At 33.9% G+C, this 19,087-nt stretch overlaps 1 protein-coding gene across 1 annotated transcript in view; it reads left to right on the forward strand.

Moving 5' to 3' along the window:
- Window positions 1–1,609: 1,609 nt before the first annotated feature.
- The window catches only part of LOC108975733 (probable muscarinic acetylcholine receptor gar-1), a 116,773-nt gene continuing 99,295 nt past the window's right edge, over window positions 1,610–19,087 (forward strand). The window contains exon 1 of the mRNA XM_018944434.1: window positions 1,610–1,641. The gene's annotated coding sequence lies outside the window, so the exon portion shown is untranslated. The remainder of the gene's footprint in view (window positions 1,642–19,087) is intronic.

Below are 19,087 nucleotides of genomic sequence, written 5' to 3' on the forward strand. Positions count from 1 at the left end.
GAAGGACCAAGTGGAGAAGGACCTGGCTTCACTTGGAATATCTAATTGGCGCCACGTAGCGAAAAGAAGAAACGACTGGCGCGCTGTTGTTAACTCGGTTATAATCACGTAAGCGGTGTCTATGCCAATCAAGAAGAAGACTTGTATGTTACTTCAACTAAAGTTTTGTCAGGCATACATATGTAAAAATGCAAAAGAATTTGCAGAATTCGAAGTGTTTGTAATCAGCGCGAGAAAATTCATTAAAGCCGTGTGGTTGCAACACAAACTGAAACTAACAGTAAGAGTATAAAAACGCCAAGTAGCAATGAAAAAACTTTTATTGTTGAGAAAACTTTGCATAAAAAATATACAAATAAAAGTCTGCAACATGTTGCTGTCATTTGCAACAAATGTGACGCGCATTTATGCAAAGTGTGTGTGTTAGAAAAAAGTTCGCACGAACAGCGGGGAATTGTAACGAAACAGGCAAAAAAATCTGCATGATTAAATAATGTTTTTACTTACTGAGGCAACTGCCACTCGGCACATACCATCAGTTGTTATTGTTACAACTTCGGCTGCAGCATTGACAGATTGAGGTTTATTTATTTTGGCGCTCTTATGCTCAAAAAAGGCAGTGGCGGAGCACTTGTTGTTGAGTTCGGCTTATATGGCCTAGTGGGGCGTCAATTGCGGTCATTCACGCGAATATATGCACACATTGACAAACATGCATATATATTATAAGAGCGTTAAGTTAGTAAGCGATGATATGCCAAAAGCGCAGTCAAGGAGTGGCGTAATTAAATGTGGGGCCTAACCGAAATTGTAATGCAGTCAAAATTTTGTGAAGGCCATTCTCATAACAGAAGTAGCGCATCATTAAATATATTTGTACTTGTGTCCTTTTAAAGAGGCATGTGACTTGACTTATTACTTTTTAAAGCGTGTGAAAAAGCACCTATGGTGCTCCTGATACAGCCTTATTAATGTTATTTATCGTTAATATTATTTATCAACTGAACGATCGGAATCAAGTTCTTGTAGGGAAAACTTTCTCATCTGGCGTGGTATCTTCACGAAATTTGACATGAATTACTGCTTAAGGTAGTAATATAATATCTGAAAAAATTGTTCAAATCAGATTATATAGCTTCCATACAAACTGAACACATAGTTACTAAAAGAAATGCACCAGTGACCCTTCACTTTCACGGTGCAACCGAAGTTAACGTTTTTTCTTGTTTTTTCTAAAGTGATATTTAAGTACCGCGCATACTAAAGTACCATTCTATTGTTTCCTAGAATTTGCTATAATAAACAATTCCACGAAAAAAGATTTTCCCCAGTGTTTTACAACAACAATCTTAAAATACAAACTCCAGTAAATAGATGAACTAGCTGCACAAAATTTTTCGAAATAATAATTTTATCATTTTTTAAGTAAATTACTTTTGAAATTTAAAATCTACATAAACTTATCTATTATCAATTAGTTATTTATAATATAAGAACCCTTTTCCCAATTTTCGTTAATGCATTTAGTTTTTCATTTACTAATTTTGGTATTTTTGTACTTAGCGTATTACAAGTAAACCTTTGTTAATTAATACTTGTTTTCTTTGCAGGACTGCTTAGGCAATACTTACATTTCTGTCGGTAAGTTAAACAAAAATTATAATAAATAAATATGTAAAGCAGCTTTTATAGTTATCAATGTTAGCCAAGAATATGGACTTCAACTCAATTGAGAATGTATTTAAAAAACTATTTTTCTCATGAACATTTTTCAGCACAAGGAATAACGAATATTTTAACAATTTCTTATAAATATCAATAAATTAAAAATATTACCCAGACCATACAGAAAAAGGATAACTATCATCGCCAATTAATAGAAAAATGTAACCAGCTCAAAAAGATTCTTATAATAATACAGCGATAAAGAAATGTACTGAAAATACGCTAGACCCTTATGTATCAATTGGAACCTCTAGAGCCTTTGTTGTGGTATATACATAGATCAGACTAAAATACACAATACTTCATTTCTACTTTACCTTCTTAATATATTTTTTTCCACACCAGAAATGATCGGTATACCTGTATATTCTAATTTATTCGTACTTATGGCATCTCGTCAGTACAACATTTGTCATGGTCCAAATCCAATTGCCAGTTAGTTGCTCCATTGTAAGTTAAAATTACTAACGTACGCTGTTGTGCCTTTCACCATTACGATTACATTATGCACACATATGTAATACATATTCCCACGGCATCTCAGTCCAATTTCGGTTCAAACAGCTTCAGTGCTTTTTCTTGCTATGCCTAGCAGCTGTCTGTCGACTTGTCACTTTATCATACCATTTATTATATGCACTCTTTATTTTACCGCGTTTGCTACTTTTTCATATATTCAACATTATTTCTATATCCTCTTGTTTCTTTTAATTTCCTTTAAGCGCACACGTGAGTATTTCATTAACAGAAAAATTTTCCCTTATGTTTGTTGCAAAGGAAATTTTTCTTTCTCCGCCTTATATATTACATGTGATTGTTTTGTTTGTTATTTGTTCTAATTAAATATTTTCTTTGCAAACAAGAACGAGTCTCGCTGATGTAAAAAGGCTTCACTCTTCCACGCATTTTTCGGGCGCTGTTCGTCGGGGCGTATGCGTAATATCAGACGACAGATTACCATACAAAATTTTGGCAGAAATTTTTGATAGAAATACTAAAGCTTAAAATTTTATTTGTTATTAAAAACCGCTGTCTGCAGCCTACCGATATTTTATTATGAAGGAGTGAGCTACTCCCGTTGAATATTATTATCATAAAAGCTCCAAAAGATTGTGGTTTTCATGTTGCCGGAAAATAATTACAGCGAATTTTCAATTGTTCATAAATTTTTTTTTCTTTTTGATGATGCTACGGCTGTTACTATACCGGTCTCTGTCGACCAATTCAGCGATTTTATCGCAAATTTTCGACGACAGGCCTTCCGGAGCGTGGCGCATCTTCGACCACCTCTACACCAGAACGAAAACGTTGAAACCATCGTTGTGCAGTGGAAATGGAAACTGTATCGGGTCCATAAACTGCACACATTTTATTGGCGGCTTGAGATGCATTTTTGCCTTTATCGTAGTAGTACAGTAAAATATGCCGTATTTTCTCTTTATTTTGCTCCATGTGTCCTCACTCACGAACGACTTAGAAGAAACGACAACCAATCAAACACGTGTTAGCGCGTAAAATGAGCTTTCCAAAAAGGTATAGCATGACCGGATGCGACGAATAAAACTAGAACTACGCATTCTCAGCGCCAACTAGCGAAAATACCGCAAGACTTTTTTGACAATATATGACCTGGACCCATTGTATTTTAGCAAAGATATAATATTTTACTAATATTATAAAAGTTTTATTTAGTTTAGTTTATCGTATAATGCCGACCATATACATTTATCAAAAAGCGAATAAGCGTTTGATTACTTCAATATTTTAAGTAATAAAGTAAACATTTACACAACTGCACATAGTTTCGCGCATCAAACACAAGCTATGTGCGTATATTTGTTTACTTACCTTCGAAATGAATATAAAATAAAATGAAATAGAACATTGTAGTAAATGCACGGAACCCGATGCACTCATACGCTGTGGAGCAACTTTAATCGCTGGAGCTTTTGTGAAGTCTATTATGGCATACTCAAACAGTATTGTTAACAGTTTGGCCGGTCGAAAAGAATACGGAGTGCACCATTCTTCGATCATCGAAGAAAACTGTCGACATAACCTTGACATGTGACCTGCTTTGTCGTTGCTTTTTCAGTTACAGCTCATCTTCACCTATTCGGCGAGTTGATCATCTGTTTCCGGCTCCTAAGCATGGTTCCAAAACTTATCGGCAATAACAACACATTTCTCGACATAATTGTTGTTGGACAGCATTGTTTCACAAACGTTGACACGAGGCTGTTTTTCGAAAAATTCGTCTGTTTCGGGGACCAATCGAGCTTTGACTTTTCTTAGGAACAAATGATCTTATTACTTCAGGTGCCATATATTGAAACCTAAAACTAAAATTAAGAATAAAATTAATTATAAAAATTATAAAAAATTGAATTAAGCAACTTTATTATTTGCATACCCTAATAATACATTTTCAATACTAAGATATTACTTGCTTTAATACCAACCTTAACTTAATTCATTAAAATATTTAAGGAAAGTTCGAAAAATAGTTATATTTACCCCTTTGTAATACAAACCTACCTAGTGGTTTAAGTGGTCCCGATGGTCTAGAATTTTCAAAAAATCGATCTTTTTTTAACACATTCACATTATTTTAGCTTCTATAGCCGTTTTAGCAGGTAGCGCGCGGTCGAGGGGCTCGATGTGTGGATACTTTAAACTCATTTATCTCAAAACTCCCTTTTTCGGCGTGTCGTTGATGAAAAAAAAAAAAAAAAACTATCCATCCGAATCACTTGAAATTTTAATATGATGTTTATAAGATCAATATCTATCGCTGGAACTGCGATCAAATTTTTATTTTAAGAACTTCGATTTTTTCGATCTAAAACTGGTCCAAACATAGCTGTTTTCAGAATCTGAAGTTCAAAAGCGCGAATTGTTTTAATTTTTTATTTTTTTTGGTTTAGTTTCAGAAATAGCTGCACTCTTGCTGATTAATGATTTTCTTGGTCTTTATGTTTCCCATGTTCAGAAGAGTCAAAATCAACAACGGCACCGGTGAACCTTTTTTAAGATAACTTTTTTGGAAGCATTTTTAATATTGTTAAAATTTTTTTTATTAAAAAAAATATATATTTGTACTTGTCATAAGTATATCAATAAACATTTTAAATTGATTTCTCTTTTTTAAACCTTAAAAAATAATCGAGAAGACACCCTGAATTTGACGGTGCTAGACCACCGGGACCGCTTAAGCTGTTAGTTTTAAGATTTAGGCTATGCAATTACATGAAATGGAATAAAAAGCCTTCTCGTATGTGAAACGTCGAACCGAACTCACGCTTTTGGTAATAATCGGAATAATTTATTAACATTCTCGCGACAAAGGTAATTTTCTAGCTTTTAGTTACAGACTTAATCGGAAGTGCGGACTACGAGTTTCTAAGGTCCCTTGATACCTTATTTCTATTAATACTGTTATTTTTTCATTATTATTTTATTTTTTCCTTTAGTGTTGCTTACTTTCTTTGCTGTATTTGTTGTTATTTTTATTCAAAGTACACAGAAAAGTTGCTGTTTTGTTTTTGCAATTTCTTTGCTTATTTTTTTAATGTTGTTGTATTTCTTTTTGGCATTGCAACTGCAATTATTTTTATATTTGCTCTCACAAGCTTCGAGCATACTGAAATATATACTCGTGCATAGAGCGTTCAGAGTGCAGTGGGTATTGTATGTAAAAAGACAAGTATATACGTGTAAATACTGATAAATATATCTATATATTGCATATCTCTTTCGTATTCACATTTTCCATGTACATGGAAATATGCCAAAAAAAAATGTCTTTTCTAATAATGAAGTATGTATGACGGCTATATGCTACAGTCGTCCAGTCGTCCAGTCGTCTGTAAAAATTGTTCTGATATTTTGGTAATGCCTTAGATAACACTTAATTCTTTGTCAAATTCTGTCAAGAAATTATGTCTGAAAAAAAGTTCTCCGTCCAAGAACTCGATACCAATCATTCAGTTTGTATGCTATAGTTCCATGAGGATATCTCAAAGTCCTAGTTCCCAAATTCTTGTATATATATAATTTATTCAGCACGCCATGCTGATGTTTTATATATTGTATATACATATAAGTAGAGCCTCCGAATTTTTCTGCTAGGTGTAAAAAGCTCGTGGCAAATTTAATATACAAAGTTCTGGGTATAAAATGGTTTCTCATAGAAACAAGTGACATGTAAAATCAAACGAATCATATACTAGACACTATTTAATATCGACCTCCTCTGGTATAAAATTTAAGCTGGAGAGATTCAGTAAAGTAACGTTCAGATTAGTGGATGATAGCTTCCATTTGAGAGATTGAAAATTACAATGTATTTTTCTTGTTTGAAGCTTCTATAAATGTGTATCAAATTCGACTCTAAGAACTTCAAAACTCTTGAACAGTAGCTAAGCAGAAATACCTCATAGTGTAAACATATTTACCTGAAAATAGCGTATGGTAAATGGAAAATCTGAATGAAAGAACTCTTCAACACAACAAAACAGAACAAATGCCTCTAAATTGAAGGGAAAAGCTTCAGTGGAAGGCAGATTTGAAGGGGAATACGCCAATGGGGAAGTAGCAAGGTGAATGCCATAAGGGTGACCGTGTTTAGATTAAAACACTACACAGATCTACTAACAAAGCAAAAGCAAAAACAAAAGGCGTATTGAGTATGAGTGCGTTTGGGCAAATGAGTGCGAAAGCATGAATGTTGCAGAAGCCAGTATATGTGTATATGTTTGTAAACATGTGGTAAACCAATGTGGAAGCAGCCGTGACAAGCAATAAATAGACATTTACATTCATAGAGTCCAACATATTTCTGTAATAGAAAATTGTTGCAATAAGCTAAGGGTATTGTTTTGATTTGATGCTTCAGTGTGTACTTTTATGTGTGCCTTTGGACAACCAGATAGTGTGATTGTGAGGTTAGAAGTTATTTGTTCGTAAGCATCAGTAATAATTCTTTCCGAGGGTAGATCCCCTTTCCCGCATGGTAGATACTCTACTTAATTTTAAGCTACATTTAATATCTAAAATAACCGGATCGTAGCCAGCAAAAGACTTTTCACTCGATAGTATTCTTGGCTTGCCGAAGTACATTCTGCCGTGTTTACTATAGTACAATTATTCAGCAAAGAAATTCCATTAAATTTTGTGTGCGGAATCAAATTTCTGTCGCTAGGACGACCATTAACATCAAGTGGTGATCAACACGTCAATCAAATAAATGAATTGGTGCTTGAGCATATCGAAAATTAACAGTCAGAAATCTTACTGAACCTGAAGATCATTTGGCAAGAGAAAAGTGAAAGCTCGTTTGGTTACCGAATCACTCAAATTTTTATAGAAATAGCGTCGTGTCAACGTTAGCGAAACATAATCTGAGTCAACGGAGATCAAAGCACAACTATTTCAAAGGACAAGAAGAGTGTGGAAAAGGCTTTAAATTTCAAATATTCACAAAGCCAACAACACCAATGACTGCCACTATAACAACTTCCAAGCACTTGAGTGGGCATTAAAAATAAAATGAGAGGAAGGAAGAAAGTCAAACGCAACAAAGGAAGCAACAATCTTCAGTGTCGAATTTTGAATTTTTGCAACCCGAGCGGCAACTTATGCTGTACTTGTAAGTACATGATTGCAAACATACTACATGTACACGCTGGAAAGTTGAGCTCGGCAATGACATCAAGTGTGCACTCACAAAAACTCTAGACGAAAGAAGAGCAAACACTCTTGCGAACACAGCAACACACACACACACACATACACACACACACACACGTAAATGCAGTAATGAATCGCCTTGCGATATTTGGCGAAAAGCATAATTTATTTTTTATTATCCTGTGTTGTCGTACCGTAAGCGAAAGAAGTGTTTAAGGTAGATAAATAACTATAAATATTGAACGAGCAGTGTGTGGCGTGCGACTTTTATCAATATTAAAGACGATTAGTGATGTTTTATTAGGAATTTTAACGTAATTATAATTGCTGTTGATTATTTTATATTTTCTTGGTGTATTTTGGTTTGGTTTTTCGCCTTCTGGTGAATTTTTTAATAGCCAAAATTAACGCTTTTGCTTGTTTATAGCAATGTAAATTTTTCAGACAATAGCTTCACTGATTCATCAAACGACCTCGTAGTTTCAAATAAAAAATATATTTGTCTCTATGTCATTTAACAATTTTGCCCGTTCATTCTCATATCTCGGCAATTAAAGGGCGAAAAATTTACCTTGTGTCTAAAATTGCTTAAATCCCTACGCCAAGCAATGCTTAATTGTATTTAAAAGAACACGCTACAAGACCTTCCATGACAGTCCGTGGAAATTGTAACACATCGACGCAGAAATAAAAATGTCAAAGCAAAGGAAGAAAACTATGTACTCAATGGAGAAGGAATGCTCAAAAAAATTAAATTGATTGGCAATTAAAAAATTGTACCCAATCAGTTTGGTTTGCCAGTCCAACTCGTGTATTCATCAGCAGCTCCAGCAGTAAGCATTACTAAATCCACGGAAGGATTTTTTCTACTTTCGTTATTACGTGCTCATTTCAACAGCAACTGCAGCTAGCGAGTCTTTATTACTAATATACAGAGCGAACTTCCTTTTCAAGGACTTGCAGCAGAGTTGCAATGCCAGCGTGATAGCATGCGGTTGCCAATTGTATTATGGCGATATATAATATTATATATTTCAGCGTGTAATGTTTGTTTGCAGTTTTGTTGTTTTCGCTGCAACTAGTTGATCTCTTAAAGCATTTCTCTCCATTATCTGGCTTTTTAGCATTACACTTTATTCTCCCTTGTCGATAGGATAAAACGAGCTCACTGCTTTAGCCCATTTCTAATGAGTGCTTGGTTTAACTTTGTATTATGTTGGTCATTCAGGCGGATTTTGTTTTGGATAATTAAGTTGAATGCAAACCAATTAGTAAATGAATAAAAAAAAATTTTACTTTGCATGTAAACTTGTGCTTAAACAAATATGCATAATTTTTAGTAAAATGTGGATTGCTTAAGAGGCTTAGTAGAATATGAGTAAATTTAAATTTTCCACCCTACTCCAAATTTGATTGACTAAAAATATTCACTCTCCCTTCACAACAAATATTTTTTTATTGACTTTTACTTTCACAATGAAGACACGAAACACCCAAGGCTGCATTACAAAGGAACGGCATCTCAACTGTACATACTGACCCAAGCCTAACTGATCGTTTAGACATATATGTAGATCCAGAATAAATAATCTGGTTTGCATATCATAAACAGTATTGGTCTCCTAAGAAAAGGGACATTATTGATGAGCGCTACAGGAAAATTATAGAAAATTTTAGCTCCTCACGAATATCAATCTACTGAACAGGTCTCACATCATCTTAAGTCATCATTTTATTGACATGAATTTGTTACGATCGAAAGACGCCAAAATCGGACTTGTAAAGTGATCATCTAAATCTTGTGTTTTTACTCATACGATATACGATATATTCATACTCATATATGCCTTTATATAAAAGTTAAGGATCGTTAAGTGGATAGACTGGTTGTCATGGAACATATTCACCGTGACCATATATCCAAGAATCATTGTAAACACTATATTATCCGAAATAACTAAATTAAACAAAATTTCACGACACTTACTCATTTAATCATCTACCTTCATTTAAATTTATTTAATCAAAAATAAGCAAACGAAGTTCATAGAAATGCTACTTCGCAGGAATTCCGCAAACTACCAAAGAAGCTTAATTTAGTTTTTACTCTCAGCTTCAGTTAACTTAGTTAGCATTATCTGCGTTTTATATGTAGTATCACTTCTTAGGAACTCCGCACTGAATAAGAATAAAATAAAAAGTAACAACAAATATTGAATTTTTTTAATTTTTTTATCTCAATCTTTTCTGTATTTGCATTTTACCATGCTCATTTCGCCGTCCGCTTTCAGCGCGTCCCCCTCAAATGTACCACCCAGTGAAACTGAAATAATTTCCAATTTAATTCACAGCTAACAAATTGAAGTGCGACTTTATCGGCGAAAGCGTGACATGGCAAATGAGAGTGTAAAAAATCAGGAAAATAAGTGAAAAGTGTAAGCAGTAAAATATTATTCTCCGGATATAACGATAAGGCTTCCGCAATATTGCCGTCGTAAAGCCGTGTAAAAGTGACTATCGCCGTTGTTGCGAAGGGACTCTTGAGTCTCTTGTGATCACTTTTGGAACTTTCACCCGCACTGCTTGTAATGTGGAAATAGTTGCTCGCTGCTGCCACAGATATATTTGTCACTTTTTGTCATTGTGACTTTTCTCATTTTTTGTTTTAGTCATTTGGTATTTTTACTTTTGCTGTTGCTCAATTATGGTTTTCGTAAACGTACTGTTTTGCTTACTTCTTACAAACCCTGAATTAAAAGTGCTAAACTTCAATTAATTACGTCTTTCACAACACCAATAACAATCACCCGACAGTCTGCTATGAAGCATCGTCAAAACGTGACTTTGCGGCGACTAATTTAATACGCGGAGTTGCAAATTTACCTCATGAAAAAATCTATTTGGACTCTCCTATTTAGTACGCGTTTTTCTATCGCTCTTGTCGCTTTAATATTTCGTTGCATAACATCGCATATATGCAGCTACATCGTTTTTATTCTCTTGCAACAAAAGTTTCGAGTTTGTAGATCAACGTAATCGAACCACTGCCACGACCACAAATATCCACTTACCGAAGACCTATAAAGTGTCATAACTAAGCACTAAAAAAAAATGTAAAACTGTAATTTAGTACAGGGTATTGCTGTAGCAAGGGGCACCTGTGGGTTAAAAACTTTGAAAAAGTAGGCGTGGCCCACCCTCTAATATGTCTAATGCACATATCCTCTAAACCACTAAAGTTACATCAACCACATTTGCTAAGCTCGAAAATTATAAGAACTTTTACCAACAGTGTTAAAATGGATGACGGTACTTTTCAAAACTACTAAAAGCGCAATAAATCAATAACTAATTACGCTAAAGATATTAAATTTTAACACCGAAATGATATGAGGAACCTTTATCGTGGCCGGTTTGAAAATTTTTGTGAAATTACATATCTACCGATTTCGACTAAGTTTAGTACGTAGCATTATCCTTATTTATCTATATCACAATGTAAAACTGGACGAAATCGGACTACAACTACGCCTACCTCCCATATAGCATAATTTTAAGTTTCTCTTGGTTCTTTTACTTTACAGGAGTTTCATGGAGTTAATAGTCCAACTAACAAATGTATGCGCTTCTCAAAAAGATCTAGAAAAAATGAAACATGTTGACAAACAAGATTTGAAAAAGTTTTCAGGGATATGTGTTGTGATGTCTATTGTTCAAATCACTAATACGACAAATTAATAATGGACACTAGGTCAGTGAATAAAGTCGAAAAGAAATTTTAGTTGTATAAAAAAACCAAAAAAAAAAAAGTCCACTTTTCAATTTTATGGTTGCGAAAGTTTTTTCAATATTGAATTTAATATGAAATAATTCGAACGAAACAATAAACCAATCAACTAAAGAAACAGTCAAATATTCTCTCCTTTTGGTCCAGTTGTGAACAGGGTTCAGCACATCCATTGTTGAATTATTGCGTTGAGATTTTCAAAAAAAAATTTAATTTAATGTTTCATAAAAGCCTAGTTCACTCCGGCATTTTCATTAACAACACACTAAATCGCTATGTACGAACAAAAATGCCTAAACCTGCACGTGCTGATATGATATATGATGCTATTAATTATTTAAGACAAATCTCATATACCAAATGCAGAAGCAGGCAATGAGAATTCACCCGGCTTTAATTCTTCAGGCTTTAACGAACATAACTAGTAAGTGTGGAATTTGAAATCTGCTGTTACAGCTGCGAGGTTACTAAATATTTAACCTTGGTAAATCTTTTAAGTTTACGGCCGCAGGTATCTGCTATATTTGGGAAAGGAGGGGAAGTGCAATCATTAAACAAAGTTGTATATAGGATACGGTAACGGTGCTCTATATTTCTAAACCGCATTCACCGAAATTAGGAAAACGTATTTTTTGAACATACTGAAGTTTAGACTAAAATTGGTAAAATGGTTGATAAATTATACCAGTTCAATAGTAGTATTCAAATGTTGCCTCAAACCCAGCGATCTTTCCAATTAGCCAATACTCTCATTGTAGTTTTGTAATTTTGTAATTATATGATAAATTATATATTAAATCATATTCAAGTTGCTTGTTAGTGCTTTATTTTATTTAAACTAGTTGCAATGTACAAACAAAATAAAAAAAGAAAATATTTTGCCGATTGCGTGAGTTATCTACTCAAGATTAGGTGGAAATGTTTCCTCAAACCGCCATTACTTAAACACTAAAACCAAATAAGCACAATACACAAAGTCCTGACCACTTTTATTCTCAACTTAACCAATACAGTGATTTTCATATATTTCATAGTTTATTTAAATGAACACTTTTAATTGGGCACAATGCGTTTCATTCACCAAACTCTCTTCTATTATATGACTTATACATCGCCTTAAACCTCAATGGGTAAAACATCCTCACGTTGTCGTAGAAATTTTATGATTTGGTGCTAAGAATTATGTAATCGGTCGATTTGTTCCCATAATCCACATACACCCAATAACTGATAAAATGATGGCATAACACAGATAATAAATCTCAAAAGTTTTTGTAAACCTTTATATCCATGAACCTGGCCCGCAACATTTACTTAAATGGACATAGGACAAGTCATAAGCTTTCCAAGCAATTGCATTTACTCTCAAGCAGTTTCCATTCATCTCTTGCAAACACAAATTGTTCCCCACACTCATCAGTTTTAATGATTTCACACCTATGTATATGTGTGAATCTAAATGACCTATGTATGTTCAGAAAATCTGTGGAGGCTTAAAAGTGTAAACAAAGGTCTTTTCACGTTGATTGCGCTGCAAATTTTGTTGTAGGCACAACATATTTCAACGACATTCAAAACCATACTCCTATACATATTGTACATTGGAACGTATTAGCCTACAGACATATACCATAGACGTGTACATATACGATTCAAATTCTAACCGTTTAAATGGTGTGCCATATTTGCCAAGTGTTTTTGATTTATGTGAATAAGCAAATATGGATTCGTGAGTGAGAGAGGTGTGCAGACTTCATTTGTTTGTAACCGGTCTGCGTCGAGCTATTATTTTAGTTGTCCGTAAAATCCCTACTTGTTAGTAGGCCACAACACTGAACCATTACAAAACCGCACATCATCCACAGGCTTAGGACAGCTAGGCAATATTTTGTGTGCAACAACTATACTGCAGACCATTCGTTTATGCATACAATCACTGCTCCACCGCAATACACATAATTACCCGCTGAGCAGCAGATAACCAGGGTAGACAAGAGAAAAATACTCAGCAATTAAAAATAAATTTAGTTTTAAACTGACAGCATAGTTGGAACACTTTAGAGAGCGATCTCACTCTTGAGCTATTCTTTGAGAAGTTATCTAACTTTCTTCATTCGTTTTTATGCGTATTTAATAAATCAAACCTGAGAAAGTCTTCAACTCCATAGCAAATTGCATGAACAATATAGACTGATAACTATATTCAAAATCAATACAGTAGCGAAAACAATATATTCTGTCGCAAAAATAAATGAATACAATGGCTCGGGTGGAGTTTTTAATGCTGACAATGTCACTTTGCTATTAGCACAAAACATCCCTTGAAAGTTAGGCGGATCAAAATGTGGACGAATTGCGGCCAACATTCCAATATATGCGTACATATTATAATCAATCTTACCGTTATAATTAAAAGCAGTACGCATCATTTCAGCCAAAATCCAGTACAAATGCAGAATCAATAGATTTATTTAGTACCGTTCGACTGATTTGGAACAAACTTTACATAAACCAACTGCCAAATAGTCTAAACAAAGCCTAAAGGCTTGGTTTGGATAGATGAGTCCGTTCTTAAGTTATACTTAAGTTACTTTTTATATAAAACTTATTTTTTATATATAAAGACTAACCCGCTCTCATTTCATGAGTTCCCCGTTATATCTCTCACATCTAAATTTTTGGAAGAAAACTGAAAAAAAGAGCGCTTAGAAATAGAGTGTCCTTCCGAATGCGCGTTCTATCCTCATTATTTTGCGAGAAAACTGGCATTTCCAAGGCAACTGAATATGTGTTAACAGCTCTGCTGGCACTTTGTGGGATATAAAAATTGGGTTAACAGTCGGCCTGCTGTGCCACAGTGGGTTGCCGTTATAAATTTGTATTACGCACAGAATGTTTGTAGAGTTATGTTGCTCGCTATTTACTTTTTGCTCGAGGGATATAGAAACTCTACATGTGGAGGACTCGAGATTGTGGTGGATTTCAATAAAATTTTGTTTTTTTGCGGCTTCCGAAAATTGTTCATAATACTTTGCATATGCACCGTGAAATAATTTTTCAAATTGCTTACCTAACGTAAGGAGTGTAACTTATTTATAGTATATGGCGTAGTATATTTATATATATAATTTTCTTCATTTCATTTGTAAAACTTAAAAAAAGTGTATGGATTTATTTCTAAAGTATTAGACAGTAGTTGTCTTATCGCTACTTGCTTTATCTCGGTTCTCGTATTACATTAGTAACTTTGAATGAATGATCGGAATCAAATGCTTGCATGGTAAATCTCTTCATTTGACGCGATATCTTTAAGAAATTTGATATGGATTACTGCTTAAGTTAATAATATAATCTCCGAAAAAATTTTTCAGATTGGATTACTATAGCATATAGCTTCCAAACAAACAGAAAACATAGTTACTAAAAGAAATGCACCTGTGAAGGGTTAATTAGCTTCGGTACAGCAAAAGTTAACGTTTTTTTCTTGTTCAAAATACATCTGAGCTTTCATAATTTTAAACAACAAACCATTGGAACAATTCTCTGGAGAATATGTCCTTTCGTTTACGGAACAACGTTCGGATTTCGTTCACATATACAAATTATGTACATTAGGGTATAGCGGACACCCTTGTTCCCAAGTTTATTGGAGTTTTCTAAACGCAACCTGTAGTTTCAGTTTTTATCATATTAATAAAAGTACTACGTAAATAAGAAAACTTATAAATAAAAAATATTTTGATAACCTTTTTCATAAAACCTTTTAATAGTTACACTGAGATAATGTTATGTGTAATATAAAATGTACTGCATTCATATAGTACACCATGTCGTGCAGTGGGCGTTTGCAAAAAGCACAATCAACTTGGAAAATACCGAATACCCTAATGTACATACCTAAGTAAAGCGCCCGGGTGTACTCAAACACAAGTCTGCGACACTTCAAGAAGTGACACTTCGAAACTAACAAGCAATATATATAGTACATATTAGCTGCACTTTCAGCAGCTTGCACATAACCAATGGATGAGTTTGAGTATGTGTCAAAGTTAGACATAAAGTGTACACGCTCTGAGTCTACTTGACTTAACGACCATTTACCACACTAAAGTCATTTTAAAGCTCTGGAAAATGACGGTTCGAAGTATTGAAGACGTTAGCTGCTGTAAGTTACACTAATAGCTTAGGAAATTGGTATAAATTTATATAAAAGTATATGTGATTAATTTGAAGGCATTCACTTTCAACCCTGCGAAACGTTTCTTGTTGTCTTAGTATAAGGTTGCCATTTTTTTCCGATTGGGACTATATAATTGTAAGAATAGTTGAATTGGTGACGAAGAAGCACTCAGGTAAAGTTTCGAATGTGAAAATAACTTTGATATGTTACTTATCACATCACATGTTGATGACCTAAAATACCGAATACAGTCTTGATATATATTAGGTTGTCAAAAAAGTGTTGCGGTATTTTTATTGAATTTTCAATTGACCGATGCTATGGCTACTACTATGGCGGTCTATTACAACCAATTCAGCGATTTTATCGCAATTTTCGACAACAGGCCTTCCGGAGCGTGGCGCATCTTCGACCACCTCTACACCAGAACGAAAACGTTGAAACCACCGTTGTGCGGTGGAAATGGAAACTGTCTCAGTTCCATAAACTGCACAAATTTTATTGGCGGCTTGAGATGCATTTTTTCCTTTATCGTAATAGTACTGTAAAATATGCTGTATTTTCTCTTTATTTTGCTCCAATCATCCTTAAGGATAATTTCTTGTATAGCAAACCAATGAATTCATTTGCTCATTTTAACTTAATCTAAATTCAATAATTTTATAAGATTTTAATAGGAGAAATGTATTAAACGAAGTACAAGATAATAAAGGAAAACTGGAAGAAACAGGTCTGAAGAATTGGAATTTAAAAAAAAGGAAAGTGTTTGATTATTTTGTTTACATTATTGTAGCATAATTAAAAAATGTAAATAAAATAAAAGTACTTAACCGATTTCCTATCTCGTTGCGTATACGCACCGGCATCTTTTCCAAAAAATACCAATTTGCCATGCCCATTCCAAAGTTGTTGTAAAATCAAGTTTCATATATATTATATATGGGTTATCAATAGCAATACTTTAATTCCGGCTTCGGAACGTGGCGCTATGTTGTGACACAACTCTGTCGCATCGTTTTTAAATAGAACTGTTCAAGGCCAATGTAACAGAAATAAACCAATTATTCCTTGGCTTTGTGAACGGATTTTCATTCAATCAGAGAAAAAAATTACCTTTAACGTACGCGTAAAGAGATACCTTCCAAACAACAAAGAAAATTATCGCGATATCTCACACATACAGCTCACAGAATGTTTTGAAAAAAAAAAAATGTTGCGTATACGCCACAGAGGAAGCAAATTCGTAAAAGATATTGCGGTGACATTTCTTGTTTGGATACAAATTTAGGTCCGTCATAAAAGGTAAACCATTCCAGAGTTATAGATGTGGAGAAAATATAAGTTTATTTTAATTATGACTACAATGTATTTAATCCACCGTTTGTTACACGTGACAATAATTGCATTCGTGGTTACCACATTTTAGCCCATACACATATATTTTTAAACTTGAGAATATATGCAAATTATCACTCGTTGGTGTAGCCAAGTGCTTGCTTCCCCAAGTGGCATTTAAATCACCTCTGCTCGGCTGACTTGCAAATCTTACAAAGTAAGACAAATTTTTTTTTAAAAGGGTCACATGAAAGTTTATGAATAAAGGTTGTTATGCATTTTAAATTACAAAAGCTATCAAAATTAAAATATTTTGCATGAGTACATCTTGTGTTGATTACAAGTTAGCAAAAGGATGAAAGTTACTGGCGTCACCTGGTACATGAATTAGCAAAGAAAGCAATCAAGTTACTGACACATGTATATACGGTGGTGTGCATATGCCTGGAGACGGCATTTACCATGACAAAAGAAAAATATTTATTTGCTCAGTATTTGAAGATAAGTAAGGTCAAGACAATTTATTTGTCAAATAAAAAATCCTTTATTTTAAAGCTTTCTGAATCCGTGTTCGGTATAATATAATTTTTAAAGACCTTTAAATTACTTTCAGGATTTCACGAAAGTATTTTTCGGTAACAAACTTGATATGGGATCTTATTATGAATATTGGGCACATGAAAATGTGGAAAATTAGACCAAACATAATACACTTCTTACAAAAAGGCTGCCAGGATTATTGTCAATCTTCATAACTACAAAGGAGAACATTAGCATCTTGACAGATATCAAAAGTAAATTCAGAACATTTACTACCACAAATTTGTATAACATTCCTTCCCAAAATGGGTGCTCTAGACATTTGTGTTATGCCACAAGGCGCATTGCTGACTTGTAAGATCGACTACAAGAATTCTATTTTTATAGCTTTACAAGAGATTTGTTATAGATATACTAGTGCAATCTCTGGATTAGACATCAAACGCAACACAACCTATGGAAGCTTGCAACTAATGCATTTCGTTATTATATAATAATTGGCTGCAATCAGTACTCAAACGCGCATAATCTTAATACTATGGACACACTGATTTCCACGAGTTCATAGTTCAGTATTAATGCCAGCAAACATTGCGATTTTATTTAGTATTTTTTGTGTATAAATCGTCGATAATTATCAATTCCTTACATATTAATACCTTCACTTTTCAGTACCGACATATGGGTACTCCGCCAAATTAGTGATGTTTGAAACAATTGTTATTTAATTGATGCCCCTTAAGCCATTTATTTGAGTAATAACATGACCAAAGTTAGCGGCAGGAGCAAGTTTGCATGCAAAGTCCTTATGAATATAAATGATTGAGTAAGAATGCAGAAAAGTTCGTTTTATGGACGTGTGTTTGCGTGCTGAAGTCATTATGAAGTCATTACATAAAGGTTAAGGACTGATTGTCGTTACGCAGATTTCGTGGAACGAAAATATTATTTTCATGACAAGCCACATTAAAAGTAGATATTTTTGTATTACAGTTTTCAGAGAAAAATATCTGCGTATACACGAGCTCAGACCGATAAGTATTTGACCTCATCGGCGGATGGCGATCGAAAGAGAAATTTCGAAAACAATTGTTGGCTGGTTGTTTTGTTTATAACACGTTTCCACTGCCCGCTTCCAAGGATTTTAGAAAACTGTAAAAAAGCAATATAGTATGCGAAATCAAAGGTGATTAAGTGATTTATTCTGAGTGAATGTGGTTGTTGTACCTTAAGTGGTCTAGGAGATTCTTTTTTAAAAAATTTCATATATTGAGTGCAATAACTGATGAGAAAGCTGTAGGCGCGATGAGTGCCATGTTAGCATAAAAAAAGAATAATATAAAACATGAATTTCAACGGTAGTGAAGCTTTAATACCCTTAACAGGTACATTTTTTATGGCAAAATGAGGAATAAAATGATCTTAATATTGATTTTGGCCGGTTAGTTTATATGGCAGCTATATTTTATAGTGTTCCGGTCTGAACAATTTCATCAAAGATTTTAGCGATGAATTAATAAACTCTCCCAAGCTTTGTGGAGACACTACATAGAAGAACTTCATTCCGGTGGTATGACAGCTATATGCTAAATTTGTCCAATATCGGTGTTCCGACAAATGAGCAGTTTCTTGAGGAGAAACGTGCGGAGACGTGCACAAAATCGAAAATAAAACTAATATGTTCAAAACTGGTAGACTTGTAGGCAGAAAAACAGGATATGGCTAAATCAGCAGGCTGATCATTTATTTATATATACGCTTTATTGGGGTTATTATGTTTCCTTTTGGGCATTAAGGGTATAAAACGGCGTCATATTTCAGGTAGTTTA

The sequence above is a fragment of the Bactrocera latifrons genome, unplaced genomic scaffold (assembly GCF_001853355.1).
Source record: "Bactrocera latifrons isolate USDA-ARS-PBARC rearing strain unplaced genomic scaffold, ASM185335v1 scaffold_69, whole genome shotgun sequence".
Taxonomy (NCBI): domain Eukaryota; kingdom Metazoa; phylum Arthropoda; class Insecta; order Diptera; family Tephritidae; genus Bactrocera; species Bactrocera latifrons.